The sequence below is a fragment of the Staurois parvus genome, unplaced genomic scaffold (genome assembly GCF_062004578.1).
Source record: "Staurois parvus isolate SC_StPar_1 unplaced genomic scaffold, SC_StPar_1.0 ptg001764l, whole genome shotgun sequence".
Classification (NCBI taxonomy): domain Eukaryota; kingdom Metazoa; phylum Chordata; class Amphibia; order Anura; family Ranidae; genus Staurois; species Staurois parvus.
In genome coordinates this window covers 1,168,082-1,192,081 of record NW_028319560.1, presented here as the reverse complement: position 1 = coordinate 1,192,081, position 24,000 = coordinate 1,168,082, and the positions used below count along the sequence as shown (strand labels likewise).

The window sequence follows — 24,000 nt, the reverse complement described above, 5'->3', positions numbered from 1 at the left end:
GTTGTGTAAGTCCCCTAGATATAAGCCGGTCTCTGATGTGCTGTATGACTCTCTGGTGATGTGGTTGACTCCATGGTCTTAGTTGTGTCTCGCTTAGGTTGTGTAGGTCCCCTGGATATAAGCTGGTCTCTGATGTGCTCTATGACTCTCCGGTAATGTGGTTGTCCCCATGGTCTTGGTTGTGTCTCACTTAGGTTGTGTAAGTCCCCTAGATATAAGCCAGTCTCTGATGTGCTGTATGACTCTCTGGTGATGTGGTTGTCTCCATGGTCTTGGTTGTGTCTCTCTTGTGTTGTGTAAGTCCCCTAGATATAAGCCGGTCTCTGTTGTGCTGTATGACTCTCTGGTGATGTGGTTGACTCCATGGTCTTAGTTGTGTCTCGCTTAGGTTGTGTAGGTCCCCTGGATATAAGCTGGTCTCTGATGTGCTGTATGACTCTCTGGTGATGTGGTTGTCTCCATGGTCTTGGTTGTGTCTCGCTTAGGTTGTGTACGTCCCCTAGATATAAGCCGGTCTCTGATGTGCTGTCTGACTGTCTGGTGATGTGGTTGTCTCCATGGTCTTGGTTGTGTCTCTCTTGTGTTGTGTAAGTCCCCTAGATATAAGCCGGTCTCTGATGTGCTCTATGACTCTCCGGTAATGTGGTTGTCCCCATGGTCTTGGTTGTGTCTCACTTAGGTTGTGTAAGTCCCCTAGATATAAGCCAGTCTCTGATGTGCTGTATGACTCTCTGGTGATGTGGTTGTCTCCATGGTCTTGGTTGTGTCTCGCTTAGGTTGTGTACGTCCCCTAGATATAAGCCGGTCTCTGATGTGCTGTCTGACTGTCTGGTGATGTGGTTGTCTCCATGGTCTTGGTTGTGTCTCTCTTGTGTTGTGTAAGTCCCCTAAATATAAGCCGGTCTCTGATGTGCTCTATGACTCTCCGGTAATATGGTTGTCCCCATGGTCTTGGTTGTGTCTCGCTTAGGTTGTGTAAGTCCCCTAGATATAAGCCAGTCTCTGATGTGCTGTATGACTCTCTGGTGATGTGGTTGTCTCCATGGTCTTAGTTGTGTCTCGCTTAGGTTGTGTAAGTCCCCTAGATATCAGCTGGTCTCTGATGTGCTGTATGACTCTCTGGTGATGTGGTTGTCTCCATGGTCTTGGTTGTGTCTCTCTTGTGTTGTGTAAGTCCCCTAGATATAAGCCTGTCTCTGATGTGCTCTATGACTCTCCGGTAATGTGGTTGTCCCCATGGTCTTGGTTGTGTCTCGCTTAGGTTGTGTAAGTCCCCTAGATATAAGCCGGTCTCTGATGTGTTGTATGACTCTCCGGTGATGTGGTTGTCTCCATGGTCTTGGTTGTGTCTCGCTTAGGTTGTGTAAGTCCCCTAGATATCAGCTGGTCTCTGATGTGCTGTATGACTCTCTGGTGATGTGGTTGTCTCCATGGTCTTGGTTGTGTCTCTCTTGTGTTGTGTAAGTCCCCTAGATATCAGCCGGTCTCTGATGTGTTGTATGACTCTCCGGTGATGTGGTTGTCTCCATGGTCTTGGTTGTGTCTCGCTTAGGTTGTGTAGGTCCCCTGGATATAAGCTGGTCTCTGATGTGTTGTATGACTCTCTGGTGATGTGGTTGTCTCCATGGTCTTGGTTGTGTATCGCTTAGGTTGTGTACGTCCCCTAGATATAAGCCGGTCTCTGATGTGCTGTCTGACTGTCTGGTGATGTGGTTGTCTCCATGGTCTTGGTTGTGTCTCTCTTGTGTTGTGTAAGTCCCCTAGATATAAGCCGGTCTCTGATGTGTTCTATGACTCTCCGGTGATGTGGTTGTCTCCATGGTCTTGGTTGTGTCTCGCTTAGGTTGTGTAAGTCCCCTAGATATTAGCTGGTCTCTGATGTGCTGTATGACTCTCTGGTACTCTTGGTTGCGTTTCTCTGGTAATGCAGTTGTCTTAGCGTTTTCTCTCTCGTAATCTGTAATAAATAACTTTTCCTCTGGAGAAGTTTCCACTCATACCTCAGCAGTGTTATCCATGTCTGTATTGTGTTGTCATTGTGTCTATTGTTTTGCAAAGGCCTTTGAATTCTTAAAAAGGATAAGTTCGCCTTTTGACCAAAAATAATAAATGCACATTATTTTGCAGGTAAAAAAATGTGCGTTTATTATTTTTGGTTGCAGGAGCCTGTAAAGCATTGCACCAGTGAGCAGCAGATCTCTGGTGCCATGCAGGTCTCCTGCAGATCTGTAAGTACTTCTGCTTGCCTGTACAGAATGCACATTAGTACATTTGTAGTTCATTGAGAACTACAAGTTGACAGCCGCTAAGGATGTTGGGACTTGTAGTCCATTCATTCACAGAATTCTGAATGAATTACAAGTTCAGAACTGTGAATGAAAGATCCTGCCATGTGGGCGGAGCCCTGCACGGCCGTGCTCTATTCAAAAAGTCGTAGCTTGTGCAGAGAACTTCTACCCGTACTGCTGTCACAGGGAGGGGGTGCATTGGGCAGCAGCTGCAGCATTGGGAACATGTTACAAGTTCCACTCTAAAAACGGGCGGAACATATAACATATTTCCAAAGGTGAACGTACCCTTTAAAGAACTGTTAGGACTCCAGCTGCCAAATAATGTCCTTGCAGTTGTTCATGAACTGTTTATAGCAGCATTTCTCAACTTTTTTAACCCAGAGGAACCCCTTAAATAATTTTAAGGTCTCAGGAAACCTTATGTATACCAATTATCGGTGGTCAAATGCAAAAATGGCCCTTGTATTGGTGGTCAGTAGGGTAAATGCAACCCTTCTAGTGGAGGTCAAAATATGACCCTTACGGACATCTTAGAACTGGTGTCATGCTGCTGGCTGTGCCAAGTGGTGCAGGTCCTGGAACAATTCAGGCACCATCAAATGAGGGGTCAAGGAACCTCCGGAATTCTCGGGGGGAACCCTGGTTGAGAATGACTGGTTTATAGAGTTGCATTTAGTGCTTCCATTTATTCAGTGATACAGACTGTGATATTCCTTGGCCTTTTGGTATCTTCTATGTGTCATTCTTTGCTATGTGTGGGCTCGACAGCTGTGTAAAGATGTCTAGAGGTGGGCTTTGGCCTTCAGCAATTTTCACAGGCTGATATTAGCTACTGGCTAATGATCAGATCTCTCTTCTATTGTAAACGACTTACTGAAGTGTAGACTCCAAAAGATAGCAGGAGCTTTAATTGTAGCCCCTGATCAGTGTATTCTGACAGCAAAGAGTCCCTGCTATCAGGATACAGTGGGGTTAATTTAACTGGAGAGAACTCCATTAGCTGAACAAATACTGTAAATGATCCAACTATGGCCAGTTTAAGCCTGCACAGTTATAGTAAACTAAGACTAAATATAGAGATGCTAATGTAAGCCCAATCGTGACTGGTTCTCTTAAATTAGCCATTTACTCCACATTAGCCTCTCTCAACCTCTGTGGGACCACATGGTTCCTCCAGAGGTTGTTATAAGTACACCACAGGGTTCCTCCAGAGGTTACTAGAAGTACAAACCAGGGTTCCTCCAGAGGTTGCTAGAAGTACAACACGGGGTTCCTCCAGAGATTGCTTGAAGTACAACACGGGGTTCCTCCAGAGGTTGCTAGAAGTACAACACGGGGTTCCTCCAGAGGTTGCTAGAAGTACAACACAAGGTTCCTCCAGAGGTTGCTAGAAGTACAACACAAGGTTCCTCCAGAGGTTGCTAGAAGTACAACACAGGGTTCCTCCAGAGGTTGCTAGAAGTACAACACAGGGTTCCTCCAGAGGTTGCTAGAAGTACAACACAGGGTTCCTCCAGAGGTTGCTAGAAGTACAACACAGGGTTCCTCCAGAGGTTGCTAGAAGTACAACACGGGGTTCCTCCAGAGGTTGCTAGAAGTACAACACGGGGTTCCTCCAGAGGTTGCTAGAAGTACAACACGGGGTTCCTCCAGAGGTTGCTAGAAGTACAACACGGGGTTCCTCCAGAGGTTGCTAGAAGTACAACACAGGGTTCCTTCAGAGGTTGCTAGAAGTACAACATGGGGTTCCTCCAGAGGTTGCTAGAAGTACAACATGGGGTTCCTCCAGAGGTTGCTAGAAGTACAACACAGGGTTCCTCCAGAGGTTGCTAGAAGTACAACACGGGGTTCCTCCAGAGGTTGCTAGAAGTACAACACGGGGTTCCTTCAGAGGTTGCTAGAAGTACAACACGGGGTTCCTCCAGAGGTTGCTAGAAGTACAACACGGGGTTCCTCCAGAGGTTGCTAGAAGTACAACATGGGGTTCCTCCAGAGGTTGCTAGAAGTACAACACAGGGTTCCTCCAGAGGTTGCTAGAAGTACAACACAATTCCTCCAGAGTTTTCTAGGGGTTCTTTTGCGCTGTGGATAATTGACTTCTCATTTGGTTGTACCTGCATAGTGTTGGGACCAACATCACCTGACAGCCAGCAGCATGACACCAATCTGTTTTTCTGTATGTAAGGGGGCATTCTGACGACCACTGTAAAGGGGGCTTTTTTCCCACTGACACCCAATGAATTTGTTTTATCTGGGGATCACTGACATGTGTATTTCATGGGTTCCTCTGGTAGATAAAGGCTGCCTCACACCCTAAGCGCATCCTGTGATTACAGCCTGGATAGAGCACATCCTCAGCACTCACAATGCTCATTTTCAGTAAATAACCTGCATTTTCCTCATGGATTATTTAGCGTTTCTGATGAAAGTGCAGAAATGTCACTGCAGAGCATCCGCAGCCAATCAGGCAGCGACTAAGTGACCTCTGCCCTTTCCTTTTCATGTTGGCTGCTATTATCTTCAAGGGAGAGAAGCCCCACTGGTCCAGCACTCTGTGCTTGCATTTTATGATCTGGGATGCACTTCATAATAACTGAGGCTGCATAAAACACAGCCATTAATGTCACCAAGTCCCCTTAGAATTCTGCAAACCAGTTTCCTTCAAGAGAGGACAAGGTAAAACACAGCCTGTGCACATATGCCCATATCACACACAAAGAAACACCGGGGCACAGGTCCCTTCCCTGATTAGCTCTCCGTCACGTGATGAGCATAGAAAGATCTTCTCTTGCCTAACTATACAATAAGAACTGAGCAGTTCGGTGTTGTGAAAGGCAGACAAAAGCTAAACGGAAAACGCACCCAAGAAAAACATCAAACTCTTTTTTTCAAGAGTGAGCTGTAGCCGATACTGTGTTTTTGTTTTGGCAGTAAACTATCAATTGATCAATTATTAGTAAATTCTAGGGGTTAGCGGTACCCATGAAATGAACTTAGTAATATCCGCCTTCCTCACGGATGCATTTTCGAGGCTGTCCTCCCTATGGTGCCATGTATCATGTTTGGTGGCAATGCTCTAAAATAAAGGGCTTCTGGAATAAGGTCTTTGCCTTAAAAAGAAAGGATACGGAGGCCCTGGTACCTCAATTACCATGTATCACCTTAGTGAATGAACCATTGGGGAAGATCTCCACACAAAACCATCCACAGAAACGTGAGTGCATTATGTTTGGCTAATTTTATTAATAATTAAAGCGGTTTTACACTATGGAGGATGTGCTTCTCTTCTGTTGTATGGGCCATTGAATAAGTACGTGAAGGTGTCCATCCGCCTGCCTACCTATTGTACCAGAGGGGTGAAGACATGGGACATCAGAGGGCCCTTTGCAGCCCAGGTTATCAGGCCGTCAGGAGGATCCATACAGGAAGGATCCAGGGGTGATCCACAGGGCTTTATGGCCCTTAGGGGTCGCTGAGTGGAGGTGAGAGACCACTGCAGCCATTTTTAGGAGCACCAACCAGTGTGTTGTGCATTCACAGTGTGCTGTTCGCATGACCAAGAAGATTGAAGCACTGCTGTTGTATTTACACCTGTCGGACTGTGTTACACCATTACTGATATATGGTCTATGTCAGGGGTGGACTGACAACTCATGGGGCCCCCCGGGCAATAGGGGATCAAGGGGTCCCTGTGTCCTTGCCCAAACTCAAAAAAGCCTATGAAAAAGGTACCAGGGGCATCTCAAGGGGCCCCCTACCAGGGGCGGACTGACAACTCATGGGGCCCCCAGGCAATAGGGGATCATGTGGCCCCTGTGTCCTTGCCCAAACTCAAAAAAAGCCTATGAAAAAGGTACCAGGGGCATCTCAAGGGGCCCCCTACCAGGGGTGGACTGACAACTCATGGGGCCCCCGGGCAATAGGGGATCATGGGGTCCCTGTTTCCTTGCCCAAACTCAAAAAAGCCTATGAAAAAGGTACCAGGGGCATCTCAAGGGGCCCCCTACCAGGGGCGGACTGACAACTCATGGGGCCCCCAGGCAATAGGGGATTATGGGGCCCCTGTTTCCTTGCCCAAACTCCAAAAAGCCTATGAAAAAGGTACCAGGGGAATGTCATGGGGCCCCCTACTGACCCAGGGCCCTCGGGCAGTGCCCAAGTTTCCAAATGGTCAGTCCGCCCCTGCCCCCTACTGACCCTGGGACCTCGGGCAGTGGCCGAGTTTCCAAATGGTCAGTCCGCTCCTGGTCTATGTTAATTTGAGCACTGAGTGTGTTTTTATCCCTCCACAGGGATACACTTTCATACAGTTTTTGAGTCCCATTTGTGGGCACTAGGGGTCACTTGGTTTGTATCCCGCATTGGGATTGGGCTCACGGCATTTATAGGTCACTTAATAGATCATTTAGACCTTTTGTGTTTTTGATCACTTATTGTCACTGTTATTTCATTCTTAGCGCTACACCACTTTGCATTTATTAAAACTGATGTTATTTATGTTCTTGTCAGCCCAGCTCACCATAGCTTGCTCATGGAAGAAGACTACAGTACTCATTTCTACGTTTAGGCACAATGGGGGGGGATTTACTAAAGCTGGTTCAGTCAAAATCTGGGGTAACAGTGCATGGTAGCCAATCAGCCTCTAACCTCAGCTTGTTCTGTTAAGCTTTAGAAGTAAAACCTGGAAGCTGATTGGTTTCCATGCAGAAGTGCGTGAGATTCTGAGCGAACCAGTTTTAGTAAATATACCCCAAGGTGTCTTGGATAATGCTCCACGAAAAGCTAGCCAGTATAATTCCTGGTATTACCAAACGGCTTGAGAAGGTCTGGAATCCATGGGCCAGCAAGGTTCATATTTATCTTTAGTGGTCATAAACGCCTTCTGTGAGGGTCCCTCTTGTCAACATGCGAAATTATAACTTGAAACTATTGCAAAAACGTAAAAAAATAATAATACAGCAGCACACACAAAAAGAAGATATCCCTTCCAATAAAAGTGATTGGAGTAGTGATGCGTTGCGCTTATTAAATACCACGAAGTGCAATACTTCCACAATAATCACATACGGTCCTATTCTGTGAACCTTCAATACAAATCAAATGAAAAAAAGTGAGAAGTACAACAAAACTGAAATAAAGCGTCCAAAAAAAAAAAGTCCCATCAAAAGTGCAGAGCATATGAATTTGCGCCTCTTCAAACGCAGTGATGTCACCAACAGGCACCTCCACCCAGAATCATAATCGGGTACACGCTTACCAACTGTCTAAGACCCCCTTATTAAGAGGGGTCATAAAGCTTGAGTAATTCCCATATATCAATGGCACCTTTCATACATCTTCTCTACCTGCCAGGAAAGCTGCACAGCAAACAGCCGGGTCCGGACTTCAAACAATGAACTCAAGCAAACAAAAAGATGCCTCTCCATAGTGAACACAACCTCTAAAACATTGATGGTAACAAAGAGATGCAGGGGGATATGTATGGTGCACAGGGAAGGCGATGGGTGTGAAGATGCAGGAGGATATGTATGGTGCACAGGGAAGGTGATGGGTGTGGAGATGCAGGAGGATATGTATGGTGCACAGGGAAGGTGATGGGTGTGGAGATGCAGGGGGATATGTATGGTGCACAGGGAAGGCGATGGGTGTGAAGATGCAGGAGGATATGTATGGTGCACAGGGAAGGTGATGGGTGTGGGGATGGAGGAGGATATGTATGGTGCACAGGGAAGGTGATGGGTGTGGAGATGCAGGGGGATATGTATGGTGCACAGGGAAGGCGATGGGTGTGAAGATGCAGGAGGATATGTATGGTGCACAGGGAAGGCGATGGGTGTGGAGATGCAGGAGGATATGTATGGTGCACAGGGAAGGTGATGGGTGTGGAGATGCAGGGGGATATGTATGGTGCACAGGGAAGGCGATGGGTGTGGAGATGCAGGGGGATATGTATGGTGCACAGGGAAGGCGATGGGTGTGGAGATGCAGGGGGATATGTATGGTGCACAGGGAAGGCGATGGGTGTGGAGATGCAGGGGGATATGTATGGTGCACAGGGAAGGCGATGGGTGTGGAGATGCAGGGGGATATGTATGGTGCACAGGGAAGGTGATGGGTGTGGAGATGCAGGGGGATATGTATGGTGCACAGGGAAGGTGATGGGTGTGGAGATGCAGGGGGATATGTATGGTGCACAGGGAAGGCGATGGGTGTGGAGATGCAGGGGGATATGTATGGTGCACAGGGAAGGCGATGGGTGTGGAGATGCAGGGGGATATGTATGGTGCACAGGGAAGTGATGGGTGTGGAGATGCAGGGGGATATGTATGGTGCACAGGGAAGGCGATGGGTGTGGAGATGCAGGGGGATATGTATGGTGCACAGGGAAGTGATGGGTGTGGAGATGCAGGGGGATATGTATGGTGCACAGGGAAGGCGATGGGTGTGGAGATGCAGGGGGATATGTATGGTGCACAGGGAAGGCGATGGGTGTGGAGATGCAGGAGGATATGTATGGTGCACAGGGAAGGCGATGGGTGTGGAGATGCAGGAGGATATGTATGGTGCACAGGGAAGGTGATGGGTGTGGCAGGGGGGTAATTACTGGAACCAGTCCCCTGTATGCTCTCTGCAGCAGCTGAAAGCCAGCGGGAAGGATAAGAGAAGAAGCCAGCTTTCAGCTCCTGCAGAGAGAGCAATATAGGGGATCAGTTCCAGTAATTTCCCCCCCCCCCCGCATTGCTGATCACCAGCCCTGCCCACATCTGATTTACCCAGCTGCCTGGGCCCCCCTGCTGGCCTGGGCCCCATACAGGGGGACTGGTGGTACTTATCCACAGCCCTAGCCTGATGAAAAGGGAATTTGTATGTCAAAGAGGCTTACTTGGTTGGCCAATCACTCATCACCAGACACCAAAGTTTGCCATGACATTGCTGAAGGACACTTTTTTTTATCCTCTTGACTCTGACGAGTCGTCATGTATCATTGCACCCGGAACCACATTTATCCCTGCAAGGAAAGACAATGGATACGGACAAAAACACCTCTCAAAGGCATCGGACACAACTCCAGTCTAGTGGTGGTGCTAAGCTGGACATAGATGGAATGACTCTTGGCTGGTTCAGGAGGGACCGGCAGAGCTTTGATCCATCTATGGGCAGGCTGATTGTACTGAAGTGGATCCATCGATTGGCTTCAGTACAATCAGCCTATCCAATTTTTTGCATGCAATCACTGACACCAATGATGGGGCACTATTCCTCCCACTGACACCAATGATGGGGCACTATTCCTCCCACTGACACCAATGATGGGACACTATTCCTCCCACTGACACCAATGACGGGGCACTATTCCTCCCACTGACACCAATGATGGGGCACTATTCCTCCCACTGACACCAATGATGGGGCACTATTCCTCCCACTGACACCAATGACGGGGCACTATTCCTCCCACTGACACCAATGATGGGGCACTATTCCTCCCACTGACACCAATGACGGGGCACTATTCCTCCCACTGACACCAATGTTGGGACACTATTCCTCCCACTGACACCAATGACGGGGCACTATTCCTCCCACTGACACCAATGATGGGGCACTATTCCTTCCACTGACACCAATGATGGGGCACTATTCCTCCCACTGATACCAATGATGGTGCCCCATCATCAGTGTCAGTGGGAGAAATAGTGCCCCATCATTGGTGTCAGTGGGAAGAATAGTGCCCCATCATTGGTATTAGTAGGAGGAATAGTGTCCCATCATTGGTATCAGTGGGAGGAATAGTGCCCCATCATTGGTACCAGTGGAAGGAATAGTGCCCCATCATTGGTGTCAGAGCGAGGAATCGTGCCCCAGCATTGGTGTCACTGGGAGGAATAGTGCTCCATCATTGGTGTCAGTGGGAGGAATAGTGCCCCATCATTGGTATCAGTTGGAGGAATAGTGCCCCATCATTGGTATCAGTGGGAGGAATAGTGTCCCATCATTGGTGTCAGTGGGAGGAATATTGCCCTGTCATTGGTGTCAGTGGGAGGAATAGCACCCCATCATTGGAATACCATACCATATTGAAACCAAATCTGATGTTTTTTAATTTATATTTGGTGTGCGTTGGAAGGGGGGTAGTCTTATACGGCGAGTATAGCCCAAACACTATATTTTAACAGGAAAAGTAGGGGGTCGTCTTATACGCCGGAAAATACGGTAATTGCAGATATCATTTCTTCTTGAATTAAGTTTTCTACTCCGAAGGCCACACTGTGTTGTCTGTCACATTTGCAGATAATAAATGATGAAAAGGCAAAGATTTTTGCAGATTAGTTACTTACCTGCTGACAGTAGCGCTCTCTTTCAGGATGTTCAACCATTCACTGGCCTGGTGCTTCCAAGTTGGGAGGAAAGCTGTGCAGATACTGGCTGTCGCGGTTGGTCTACGCCTCAGTTCCTCTAGAAAACAAAGTACAAGCTAGTTAGTTATAAGTGTCAAAAAAAAAAATTTAAAGCGTAACTAAAACTAAAACAATATATATAATTAGAAGGCATACATGGAAAAAAATTGATTTTCAAAAGAAGACACACTCACTGAGATTATATACATAAAGCTGTTCATGTTCACATACGCCCACCGGACACTTTATTAGGTACGTCTGTTCAATTGCTTGGCAACACAAATTGCTAATCAACCAATCACATGGCAACAATTCTATGCATTTAGGTATGTAGACGTGGTGAAGACGACTTGATGAAGTTCAAATCGAACATCAGAATGGGGAAGAAAGGGGATTTGAGTGACTTTGAACATGGCATGGTAGTTGGTGCCAGACGGGCTGCTCTGAGTATTTAAAAAATTGCTGATCTGCTGGGATTTTTACGCACAAGCATCTCTAGGGTTTACAGAGAATGGTCCGAAAAAGAGAAAAGATCCAGTGATCGACAGTTGTGTGGAAAAAAATGCCTTGTTGTCAGAGGTCAGAGGATAATGGGCAGACTGGTTGGAGATGATAGAAAGGCAACAGTGACTCCAATAACCCCTCGTTACAACCAAGGTATGCAGAATACCATCTCTGAACGCGCAACACGTCCAACCTTGAAGCAGATGGGCAACAGCAGCAGAAGACCACACCGGGTGCCACTCCTGTCAGCTAAGAACAGGAAATGGAGGCTACAATTTGCACAGGCTCACAAAAATTGGACAAAAGAAGATCGGAAAAATGTTGCCTGGTCTGATGAGACTGGATTTCAGCTGCGACATTCAGATGGTGGGGTCAGAATTTGGCGTAAACAACATGAAAGCATGGATCCATCCTATTTATTTATTTATTTCAGGTACTTATAGCACTGTCAATGTACGCTGCGCTTTACATATATATTGTACATTCACATCAGTCCCTAACCCTCAAGGGCGTAAAATCTAAGGTTCCTAACTCACAGTCATACAAACACATACTAGGGCCAATATAGACAGGATCTAATTCCCCTCCCAGCATGTCTTTGGACTGTGTGAGGAAACCAGAGTACCCAGAGGAAACCCAGGCAGGCACAGGAGAAAATGCAAACTCCAGGCAGGTGGTGCCGTGGTTGGGATTAGAAATAATGACCCGAGTACTTCCAGGCGGAAGTGCTAATCATTTAGCCATCCTGTCTTGTATCAACGGTTCAGGCTGGCGGTGGTGGCGTCATGGTGTGGTGGATCCATTCTGCCTTGTATCAACGGTTCACGATGGTGGTGGTGGTGTCATGGTGTGGTGGATCCATTCTGCCTTGTATCAATGGTTCAGGCTGGTGGTGTCATGGTGTGGTGGCTTCATGCTGCCTTGGATCAATGGTGCAGGCTGGTGGTGGTGGTGTCATGGTGTGGTGGATCCATCCTGCCTTGTATCAATGGTTCAGGCTGGTGGTGGTGGTGTCATGGTGTGGTGGATCCATCCTGCCTTGTATCAACGGTTCAGGCTGGTGGTGGGGGCATCATGGTGTGGGGGATCCATCCTACCTTGTATCAACGGATCAGGCTGGTGGTGTCATGGTGTGGTGGATCCATCCTGCTTTGTATCAACAGTTCAGGCTGGTGGTGGCGGTGCCACAGTGTGGTGGATCCATTCTGCCTTGTATTAATGGTTCAGGCTGGTGGTGGTGGTGTCATGGTGTGGTGGATCCATCCTGCCTTGTATCAACGGTTCAGGCTGGTGGTGGTGGTGTCAAGTTGTGGTGGCTCCATCCTGCCTTGTATCAATGGTGCAGGCTGGTGGCGTCATGGTGTGGTGGAACCATCCTGCCTTGTATCAGCGGTTCAGGCTGGTGGTGGTGGTGTCATGGTGTGGTGGATCCATCCTGCCTTGTATCAATGGTGCAGGCTTGAGGTGGGGGTGTCATGGTGTGGGGGAGATTTTCTTGGCACTAGCATGGTGTACCTAATAAAGTGGCCGGTGAGTGTATATCCAACAACATTGTAGAATTTGATAGCTTCCCGTTAAATCTGTGAAATGTTGAGAAAGCCAATAGCTTTTGTAGTAGAGGACTACCACAGCCCACGGTAACCAGGAAAGACTCCTTGAAGTGAAAGAGGTCACTGGTTTCGTCCTACACGAGAACCCATTTTAGAGATAAAAGAGGCAAAAAGCAACAAAACCTCATTAGGTTCGGCAATGCAGATCATAGCCGGATGATCAAACGCAGACCTTATTAGTATATGTTATTTTCCATGAAAAAGACTGTTTTGAGTAATAATAAGAGTCTGATAGTTGTTTCATGGCGAGGGCAGGACAGGCGCTCACGGTTCAGGATTATATTCCCTGGATACAGACGGCACATAATCCCTTCTTATAGCAACACTGCAAAATATGAGCATTTTCATACTCCAGCATCCGTCTCATGGCAGACAGATGGAAGAGCATCTGCTATTTGCTGCTTAGTGACACAGAGATTGTTAGTGCGCCTCTAATCTTTGCTCTGCAGGTATTCACACACAGCGACATCCTCCCCGGCACCGCGCAGATATGCACAATGTAAAATATACACTAGAGAGAAAAGTAAACAATCAGTAAATAGAAGAAAGAACAAAAAGGAACCTCTGTAGCTGGTTCACTGCAAAGACATGCTCCATGTTGGTGAACCATTCAGGCTATGGGTTATATTCATCATTTAAGGCAAACCTGTGCTTTACACATGCAGGACAAAGCTTTACCGCCCCCCCTTTCCTTTGCTCTTCTGCCATTCTGTTCAAACTACCGGATCCCACTAGGTACTTCAGGTACGAAGGAGCATTTGGCTTTCTCCATGTTAGAATGTTGGGATAAACTCCAAGAACCAGCGCTGTCACATGCGGAGACCCGAGCTATGGCATGACTAGTGCACCCGAGATAGGTTCATCCAGACCCCACTACACCACCATTACCCTTCCATACCAATCCCCTTTACTTACTATACTTACAGAAAACACAACACCAATTTTGGAGTAAAATGGCCAACACGGCGTTTTATTAACAAATCAAGTTTAAACACATCAACCATTCCTTATAACAGAAAACATAAAGAGTTGTTGTTGGTCTTTGAAGGCACCCCCCAAAACGATCCAAAATGCACATGCGGACAACCACATTACACTAGGCCTCCAGCCGCAACCAACCAGCTCGGAGACAGCCATACCGTCCGCAGTGCAGCACCACCACCTTCCAGTTAAACCTTGGATAACTGGGAATGTTCCCGGGCACCCCATACCAACGATGGGTCCCACACCATTTTGTACCTCCAAGATAAGAACCGCCTCCAAAGACCAACCACCACCCAGGAACCAAATTAACCCCCCCCCCCCCCAGGAGGAACACAACATTCACCAAACAGGGCGGGCGGGAAGGAAGCTCTCTCTCCCACGTCCAGCTCCCAACTGACGCCCCTCCCCACAACACCCCACCCTAAAGTGCAGAAGACCCCACCTACACTCTCCTCTACCAACCAGATCCCCCAGCTATCCTTTACCAACTCTAAACAATCATTAACCCTCACACGTCTTCCTTCCCACTCTGGGCCTAGTCATGCCTGCCCTTCGCTAATTCTTTTCTTCTTTTATCGCTGCGGGCATTTCTTGAGTAACTTGAAGCTTACATAGTTTGGCTTCTACTCTCAAGCAACAAAACAAGGTGGCTGGGGAATGAAGGAACGGTTACTATGTGCTAATGTAGGGGCTTAAAGGCTAAGTTCACCTTTTCCAGAAAATAGCCTATGAATCCAAGGGGCCCCAGTAGGCATTAAAAAATGTGAAGCTTTGTAAAATGCTCATTCATCTTTTTGTCCTACCTCTAAGCCAGTGGTCTCCAAACTGTGGTCCATGGGTCAGATGCAGCCCTTTGCTTGCTTTTATCTGGCCCTTGGGCACTGTTTCACTTATAAACTGCACATTCCCCCTACGAATACCAATTATGGGGCACAATTCCACCTACTGACACAAACAATGGGGCACCATTCCTCTCAGTGACACCAACAATAGGGCATAATTACTCCTACTGACACCGATGATGGAGCACTATTCCTCCCACTGACACCAATGATGGGGCATAATTCCTCCCACTAACATAAGCAATGGGGCACTATTCCTCCTACCAGTACCAATAATAAGACCAAGCCTGTTTTTCAGGGGAAACATGGGGTAGTGCAGTTCTGGCACCTCCAGTATTTTATGTATTTGCAAGGGGTGCTGGAGGGTCTATTGATACTGGCTACTGGGGGATCTGTTGTTGCTAGAGGTGATCTTTTTTGTGATGGGGGTCTACTGTTGTTGGTGGGGGATCTATTGTTGCTGGGTGGGCATTATGTTGCTGGGGGGTTCAATCCTTGCAAGTAGGATTTTACTACTGAGGGAGGGGTCTGTTATTGCCAGCTGCTGGAGGGTCTATTGATGATGGCTGCTGGGAGTATATTGTTGCTGGGGTGCATCTATTGTTAAATGGGGCTCTATTTTTGCTGGGGGGAGATCTATTGCTGATAGCTCCTGATATCATTACCAATTCCATACAAATGACATAACACCACAAGATGATACTTGGTTCTGTATTCTCTAAATGGGGTGGTACTGGGAGGTGGGTAGAGAGTGGAACCAAGGAACAGTACTCAGAAATGGGTATGGGGCGAGGACACAGGGAAATTCGAAAGGGGAGAGTTCCTGCACCTATTCTCTGAGAAAAAAAAGCCCTGGATATGGCACTATTCCTCCTACTAATACCAATGATGGGGTACTATTCCTCCTACTGATACCAATGATGGAGTACTATTCCTCCTATTAATACCAATGATGGAGTACTATTCCTCCTATTAATACCAATGATGGGGCACTATTCCTCCCACTAATATCAATGATGGGGCACTATTCCTCCTATTAATACCAATGATGGGGCACTATTCCTCCCACTAATATCAATGATGGGGCACAATTCCTCCTACTAATATCAATGATGGGGTACTGTTCCTCCTATTAATACCAGTGATGGGGCACTATTCCTCCTATTAATACCAATGATGGGGTACTATTCCTCCTACTAATACCAATGATGGAGTACTATTCCTCCTATTAATACCAATGATGGGGTACTATTCCTCCTACTAATACCAATGATGGGGCACTATTCCTCCTACTAATACCAATGATGGAGTACTATTCCTCCTACTAATACCAATGATGGGGTACTATTCCTCCTACTAATACCAATGATGGGGCACTATTCCTCCTATTAATACCAGTGATGGGGCACTATTCCTCCTATTAATACCAATGATGGGGTACTATTCCTCCTACTAATACCAATGATGGGGTACTATTCCTCCCACTAATATCAATGATGGGGCACAATTCCTCCTACTAATATCAATGATGGGGTACTGTTCCTCCTACTAATACCAATGATGGGGCACTATTCCTCCTACTAATACCAATGATGGGGCACTATTCCTCCCACTGACACCAATGATGGGGCACTATTCCTCCCACTAATACCAATGATGGGGCACTATTCCTCCCACTGACACCAAAGATGGGGCACTATTCCTCCCACTAATACCAATGATGGGGCACTATTCCTCCCACTAATATCAATGATGGGGCACTATTCCTCCCACTAATATCAATGATGGGGCACTATTCCTCCCACTAATATCAATGATGGGGCACAATTCCTCCTACTAATATCAATGATGGGGCACTATTCCTCCCACTGATACCAATGATGGGGCACTATTCCTCCCACTGACACCAATGATGGGGCACTATTCCTCCTACTAATACCAATGATGGGGTACTATTCCTCCCACTAATACCAGCAATGGGGTACTATTCCTCCTACTAATACCAATAATGGGGTACTATTCCTCCCATTGACAAAAACAATAGGGCATAATTTCTCCTACTGACACCAGCAATGGGGCACTAATCCTCCAGCCAGTACCAATGATGGAGCACAATTCATCCTTCTACTGAACACAGACACTATGTCATTTATTTACTCCCATTGACCACTAAGCCGGAGACATTGTCTTCTCCCACTGACAGTGGAGCATTTCCTACTTTTGCTGGCCGCAGTCAAGCCCCCCTGAAGCCTGAAGGACAGTAAGCTGGCCATTTATTTAAAGAGTTTAGAGACCCCTGCTGTAGACCATTTGGGTCCCCCTGGAAGCCTTACCAAATAAACTCCCAGTTGGCAATCCCCAAGCTGTAGGAGAAGCTGCATCCAGAAGGCTTTCTTACCTTGATGCAAAAAATACATTGAGGTAAAAAAAGTTCTGCCTTTAGAACCATTCTGATGAACATTTTCCAAAGCTGCGTCTCTAGAACCATTCTGATGAACATTTTCCAAAGCTGCGTCTTTAGAACCATTCTGGTGAACATTTTACAAAGCACCATTCTCTAGAACCATTCTGATGAACATTTTCCAAAGCTGCGTCTTTAGAACCATTCTGATGAACATTTTCCAAAGCTGCGTCTTTAGAACCATTCTGGTGAACATTTTCCAAAGCTGCATCTCTAGAACCATTCTGATGAACATTTTCCAAAGCTGCGTCTTTAGAACCATTCTGATGAACATTTTACAAAGCTGCATCTCTAGAACCATTCTGATGAACATTTTACAAAGCTGCATCTCTAGAACCATTCTGATGAACATTTTACAAAGCTGCGTCTCTAGAACCATTCTGATGAACATTCTACAAAGCTGCGTCTCTAGAACCATTCTGATAAACATTTTAAAAACTGCGTCTCTAGAACCATTCTGATGAACATTTTCCAAAGCTGCATCTCTAGAACCATTCTGATGAACATTTTACAAAGCTGCGTCTCTAGAACCATTCTGATGAACATTCTACAAAGCTGCGTCTCTAGAACCATTCTGATGAACATTCTACAAAGCTGCATCTCTAGAACCATTCTGATGAACATTTTCCAAAGCTGCGTCTTTAGAACCATTCTGATGAACATTTTCCAAAGCTGCAGCTCTAGAACCATTCTGATGAACATTTTACAAAGCTGCATCTCTAGAACCATTCTGATGAACATTTAACAAAGCTGCATCTCTAGAACCATTCTGATGAACATTCTACAAAGCTGCATCTCTAGAACCATTCTGATGAACATTTTACAAAGCTGCGTCTCTAGAACCATTCTGATGAACATTCTACAAAGCTGCATCTCTAGAACCATTCTGATGAACATTCTACAAAGCTGCATCTCTAGAACCATTCTGATGAACATTTTCCAAAGCTGCAGCTCTAGAACCATTCTGATGAACATTTTACAAAGCTGCGTCTCTAGAACCATTCTGATGAACATTTTACAAAGCTGCGTCTCTAGAACCATTCTGATGAACATTTTACAAAGCTGCGTCTCTAGAACCATTCTGATGAACATTTTACAAAGCTGCATCTCTAGAACCATTCTGATGAACATTCTACAAAGCTGCATCTCTAGAACCATTCTGATGAACATTTTCCAAAGCTGCAGCTCTAGAACCATTCTGATGAACATTTTACAAAGCTGCGTCTCTAGAACCATTCTGATGAACATTTTACAAAGCTGCGTCTCTAGAACCATTCTGATGAACATTTTACAAAGCTGCGTCTCTAGAACCATTCTGATGAACATTCTACAAAGCTGCATCTCTAGAACCATTCTGATAAACATTTTACACAGCTGCAGTACTTTAATATCTATTAGGGCCTCTTGATTGTATAGGATATTATCTGGAAAAGGTAAACTTAGCCTTTTTAAGTGATTCTGATGCTTTGCTCTGCATGGAATATATCCATATGTATCTCTTCATTGTGGTGCGCTATAAAGCAGGTGCAGTACATTGCCATGCGCTGCAGTAATTCCCATTTTAACAAGCCCTTTGGGCCCATTCACACCTATGTGTTTTAATGCTCGTTAATGCACAAACACAGGTTGGCCATTGTTTTACATGGTGCTTGACAACTGTGTGATGCATTGACCGGCATTGTCCATTTTTTTAATGTAACTTTGCGCATTTTATGTCTTATTCATAGTGCCTACTAATGCATGATTGTTGATAATTAAAGTACATAAAGTGTAAAGTAATACCCTAAAATGTACAGTGAATGATATAAATCCTACTTTAAAATTAAATATCAGACAAAAAATAATAATCGAAGCAAGAAGGTAAATAAAACTCTTTATGAATAAACTTTCAGGGTTGTTATACTTTAATACTGAATATTCAGAATCTTTCATTAACCTAATTGTGGCTGTTTTATGCTTCTTGTGAAGACTTGGATCCAATGGTGTACATAATAACAACATAAATAAAATAAAACCACCGTACGGCAAACCTTATCTGCTGGATATAGATTAACTAAAGTATAGAAATACCTTTTAAATTCAAACATTGCAAAATTGCTTTCTGTTTGGTAATAAATATTTAAAGAATATTATGTGTTCTGATGCATATTCATGTGTACAGTATATTTTAATTTGGTTTTCTGCATAACTGTCCATTTTTTAATAAAATAAAATGATGTATATTTACAGGCTGGAGTGTTCCATAATTACTTTCAGCAACATTATCTGCTTTGGTGATATGTTGAATTTATATGGAATCTAGTAAGGCATTTTAATAATGCTGAACACAAGGCAGAAACACCAATTAATGCAGTTTCAGATTCATTACAAAAAATGAAACTTATTGCTGAATGTATCTATTGTAAGTGCCTGGATTTTACTTAGTACCAGCCCCTCATAATCCCCTGCACAGCACCACTTTCAATCACAGACTAGGGGCAGAATGATGTCTGAAGGATGGAGGATGATGCCTGAAGAATGAAAGAATGAAGGATGGAGGGTGGAGGATGATGCCTGGAGGATGATGTCTTAAGGATAAAGGATGGAGGATGATGCTTGAAGTATGAAAGAAGGAGGATAATTGTAACTTCCTCCTCATTGGCCTACCTAATCGCAGGCTATCCCCTCTTCAGTCTATCATGAATGCTGCTGCCAGACTCATCCACCTTACTAACCGTTCTGTATCTGCCATCCCTCTCTGCCAATCCCTCCACTGGCCTCCACTCAGTGTCCTCTATCCCTCTCTGCCAGTCCCTCCACTGGCCTCCACTCAGTGTCCTCCACCCCTCTCTGCCAATCCCTCCACTGGCCTCCACTCAGTGTCCTCTATCCCTCTCTGCCAGTCCCTCCACTGGCCTCCACTCAGTGTCCTCCACCCCTCTCTGTCAATCCCTCCACTGACCTCCACTCAGTGTCCTCCACCCCTCTCTGCCAATCCCTCCACTGGCCTCCATTTAGTGTCCTCCACCCCTCTCTGCCAATCCCTCCACTCAGTGTCCTCCTCCCCTCTCTGCCAATCCCTCCACTGGCTTCCCATTGCCCAACGGATAAAATTCAAAACATTAACAATATCATATAAAGCTATTTATAAAATTACATCACCGATCTTGTCTCCAAATATCACCCAAACCGTACTCTCCACTCCTCGCAAGACCTCCTGCTCTCTAGCTCCCTCGTCTCCTCCTCTCATGCTCATCTCCAGGACTTCTCCAGAGCTTCCCCCATCCTCTGGAACTCTCTACCCCAATTTATCAGACTATCGCCTACTCTGCTCACTTTTAGGTGATCTCTGAAAGCCTCTCTCTTCAGGGAAGCCTATCCTGCCCTCAGCTAATAATGGAATCTTCTACTCTTTCAACCAGTCCATCCCCCACAGTTACTACCTTTTGAACCACTAGCCCCTCCCTCCTAGATTGTAAGCTCCCAGGATCAGGTCCTCCTATCCCTCTTGTATTGAACTGTATTGTTGCTGTATTGTCTCCCGTTATATTGTAAAGCGCTGAGCAAACTGTTGGCGCCATAAATCCTGTATAATAATATTAATAATACAAATAATATTAATACCTGAAGGATGAAGTATGATTCCTGGAGGATGATGTCTGAAGGATGAAAAATGGAGGATGATGCCTGAAGAATGAAGTATGAAGGATGGAGGATGATGTCTGAAGAATGAAGGATGGAGGATGAAAAATGGAGGATGATGCCTGAAGAATGAAGGATGGAGGATGAAAAATGGAGGATGATGTCTGAAGAATGAAGGATGGAGGATGAAAAATGGAGGATGATGCCTGAAGAATGAAGTATGAAGGATGGAGGATGATGTCTGAAGAATGAAGGATGGAGGATGAAGTCTGAAGGATGGAGGATGAAAGATGAAGGATGGAGGATGAAGGATGGAGAATGAAGTTGGCATTCCTAACCGCAGCACATTATAGTCAGGCCACTAACATCCGGCAGAGTTGTGTAAATTCCAGGACTGGCTCGACAGAGTTATAAATCCTACATTTTCCGGGAAAATGTCATCTGATAAGCATAAGCGCTGTCGACATGGTCAACTGACCGAAAGAAGCAAAAGGACATTGCGCAGGATGGTGATCCAGAGTAAGAAAACAACTGCTGCAAGTGATTGCAGAGCTCAATCTCAGTCTTCCAAAACTCATGTTCACGTAAACTGTGCAGAGGAAACTCCATAAGCAAAACATTCATGGGCGAGTTGCAATGGCCAAACCACTAGTGACCAATATTAATGTTCAGGAGAGGAAAGAGAGGTGCAACACCCATAAATCATAGACTATGGATCAATGGAAGAATGTAATATGGTCCGATAAATCAAACTTCACACTCTTCTCAACCACAGGATATGTTTACGTGTGGCAAACACCATCCCAAGCTTATAACCAAGACTGTCTTTTGCCAAAAAGTAAAGCATGGTGGCAGTGCAATCATGGTTTGGGCAGCCATATCTTGGTATTTTGCAGGCCCCATCATCACCTTGAAAGGTAGACTCACCGCTAGCAACTATGCACAAATTTTGGCCAACCATGTGCACCCCATGGTGCAGACATTATTTCCCGAAGACAGCGCCATTTACCAAGATGATAATGCTCCGATTCACACAGCTGGTGTTGCCAAATCATGGTTTGACGTGCATGCAGATCAGATGAACTCTCGCTGGACCCAAATATCGTAGAGCCACTATGCTCAATTTTTGGAAAACAAGGTTCAGGCTCGTTTTCTGCTTCCGGCATTTTTGCGAGAACTGGATGGGTTTTTGCATGAGGAGTGGTAACAGATTCCATTATCCACCATCCAAGAATTATATCTGTCATTTCCCTGGAGAATTCAGGCCATCTTGGATGCCAAAGGCTGTCCAACACCATATTAGATAACAATTTTGTTCTTTTACCTGGCGTTTCCATAATTTTGTTCAACCTCTCTCTCTCTGTCTCTCTCCCCCCCCCTTCTCTCTCTCTCTCTCTATATAGACACGCATGCACAAAATTGCAGAAGCCTCTTTCAATCACCTAAATTATAACCATCGGGAAGGACAATATGGTGCTGTGGCTCCTCCTATGCTGCACACACTTCACGATCCAAACAAATTCTAATCAGCATTTTCCCAATATTGTTGGCAGGTCCTCAAGTAGACCTCTCATTCTTTGGAAAAAGAAAGGTGCTCTTTTATTAGACATAGAAGGCCTAGACAAAGATGGCAAGCGAGTCTGAGCCCTTCAAGAGAACTTCATACCCGGAATCTATTCTTTCCTTTATTCCTAATCCCCTCACTTGGCTCTGACTGGTAACCTCACGGAAACATCTCTTCAGAGCGGCCCATTGAGCTGTGCTCTCCAATTGCCTCCAAGCCCGGTGGATATTCCTTCAGATGTCTAACAAGTGACTAACGCAATGAAGGTTTAGAGAGACACAGAAATCAATACTGCAGCTTCCACTGGTCACAGAGAGGGATTAGCCATCCTCGGCAAAAGCACAGGCAGCTGAACAAGAGAATCATGACTCGAAATGCCCTTAGAGGTTTGTGGAAGTCACAGACAGGTGTATGGCCTCTGTCTGCTCCTACCGTGTCCCGGGGAAAAAGCAAAAAATTGGGATTTCAGATTCATGAAATGTTCTTTTTGGTAAAAAAAACTATCTTAGTGATAGCTGTCTAATGCTAAATGGATGTGTTTTTTTTAACCACTTGCCTTCCAGGTACTTCCACCCTCTTCCTGCCCAGGTCGCTTTTCAGCTTTCAGCGCTGTTGCACTTTGAATGACAATTGCGCAGTCATGCAACACTGTACCCATATGAAACTTTTATCATTTTTTTGCGACAGATAGAGCTTTCTTTTGGTGGTATTTATTCACCACTGGGATTTTTTTTATTTTTTGCTAACCAAACAAAAAAAGACCGAACATTTTGAAAAGAAGAAATAACTTATCTTCTACACTGTTGGGCACATATCAGGCTGCACTGATGGGCACAGGAAAGGCGGCACTGATGTGCACTGATGAGGCTGCACTCATGAGATGGCACTGATGGGCACTGATGAGGTGACACTGATGGGCACTGATGATGCTGCACTCATGAGATGGCACTGATGGGCACTGATGAGGTGACACTGATGGGCACTGATGATGCTGCACTCATGAGATGGCACTGATGGGCACTGATAAGCTGCACTGATGAGCACTGATGAAGCTGCACTCATGAGATGGCACTGATGGGTACTGATGAGGTGGCACTGATAAGCTGCACTGATGGACACTGATGAGGCTGCACTCATTAGATGGCACTGATGGGCACTGATAAGCTGCACTGATGGACACTGATGAGGCTGCACTCATGAGATGGCACTGATGAGGTGGCACTGATGGGCACTGATAAGGCTGCACTCATGAGATGGCACTGATGGGCACTGATGAGGTGGCACTGATGAGTGCAGCACTGATAAGCTGCACTGATAGACACTGATGAGGCTGCACTCATGAGATGGCACTTATGGGCACTGATGGGCACTGATGAGGTGGCACTGATGAGGCTGCACTCATGAGATGGCACTGATGGGCACTGATGAGGTGGCACTGATGAGTGCAGCACTGATAAGCTGCACTGATAGACACTGATGAGGCTGCACTCATGAGGTGGCACTTATGGGCACTGATGGGCACTGATGAGGTGGCACTGATGAGGCTGCACTCATGAGATGGCACTGATGGGCACTGATGAGGTGGCACTGATAAGCTGCACTGATGGGCACTGATGAGGTGGCACTGATGAACACAGCACTGATAAGCTGCACTGATAGACACTGATGAGGCTGCACGCATGAGATGGCACTTATGGGCACTGATGAGGTGGCACTGATAAGCT

General features: G+C 45.8%; 1 long non-coding RNA gene across 1 annotated transcript in view; it reads right to left on the bottom strand.

Moving 5' to 3' along the window:
* Nucleotides 1-10,630: 10,630 nt before the first annotated feature.
* Nucleotides 10,631-24,000, bottom strand: part of LOC149434366 (uncharacterized) — a 269,939-nt gene continuing 256,569 nt past the window's right edge. The window contains exon 3 of the long non-coding RNA XR_016308760.1: nucleotides 10,631-10,748. This is a non-coding gene — a long non-coding RNA (uncharacterized LOC149434366). The remainder of the gene's footprint in view (nucleotides 10,749-24,000) is intronic.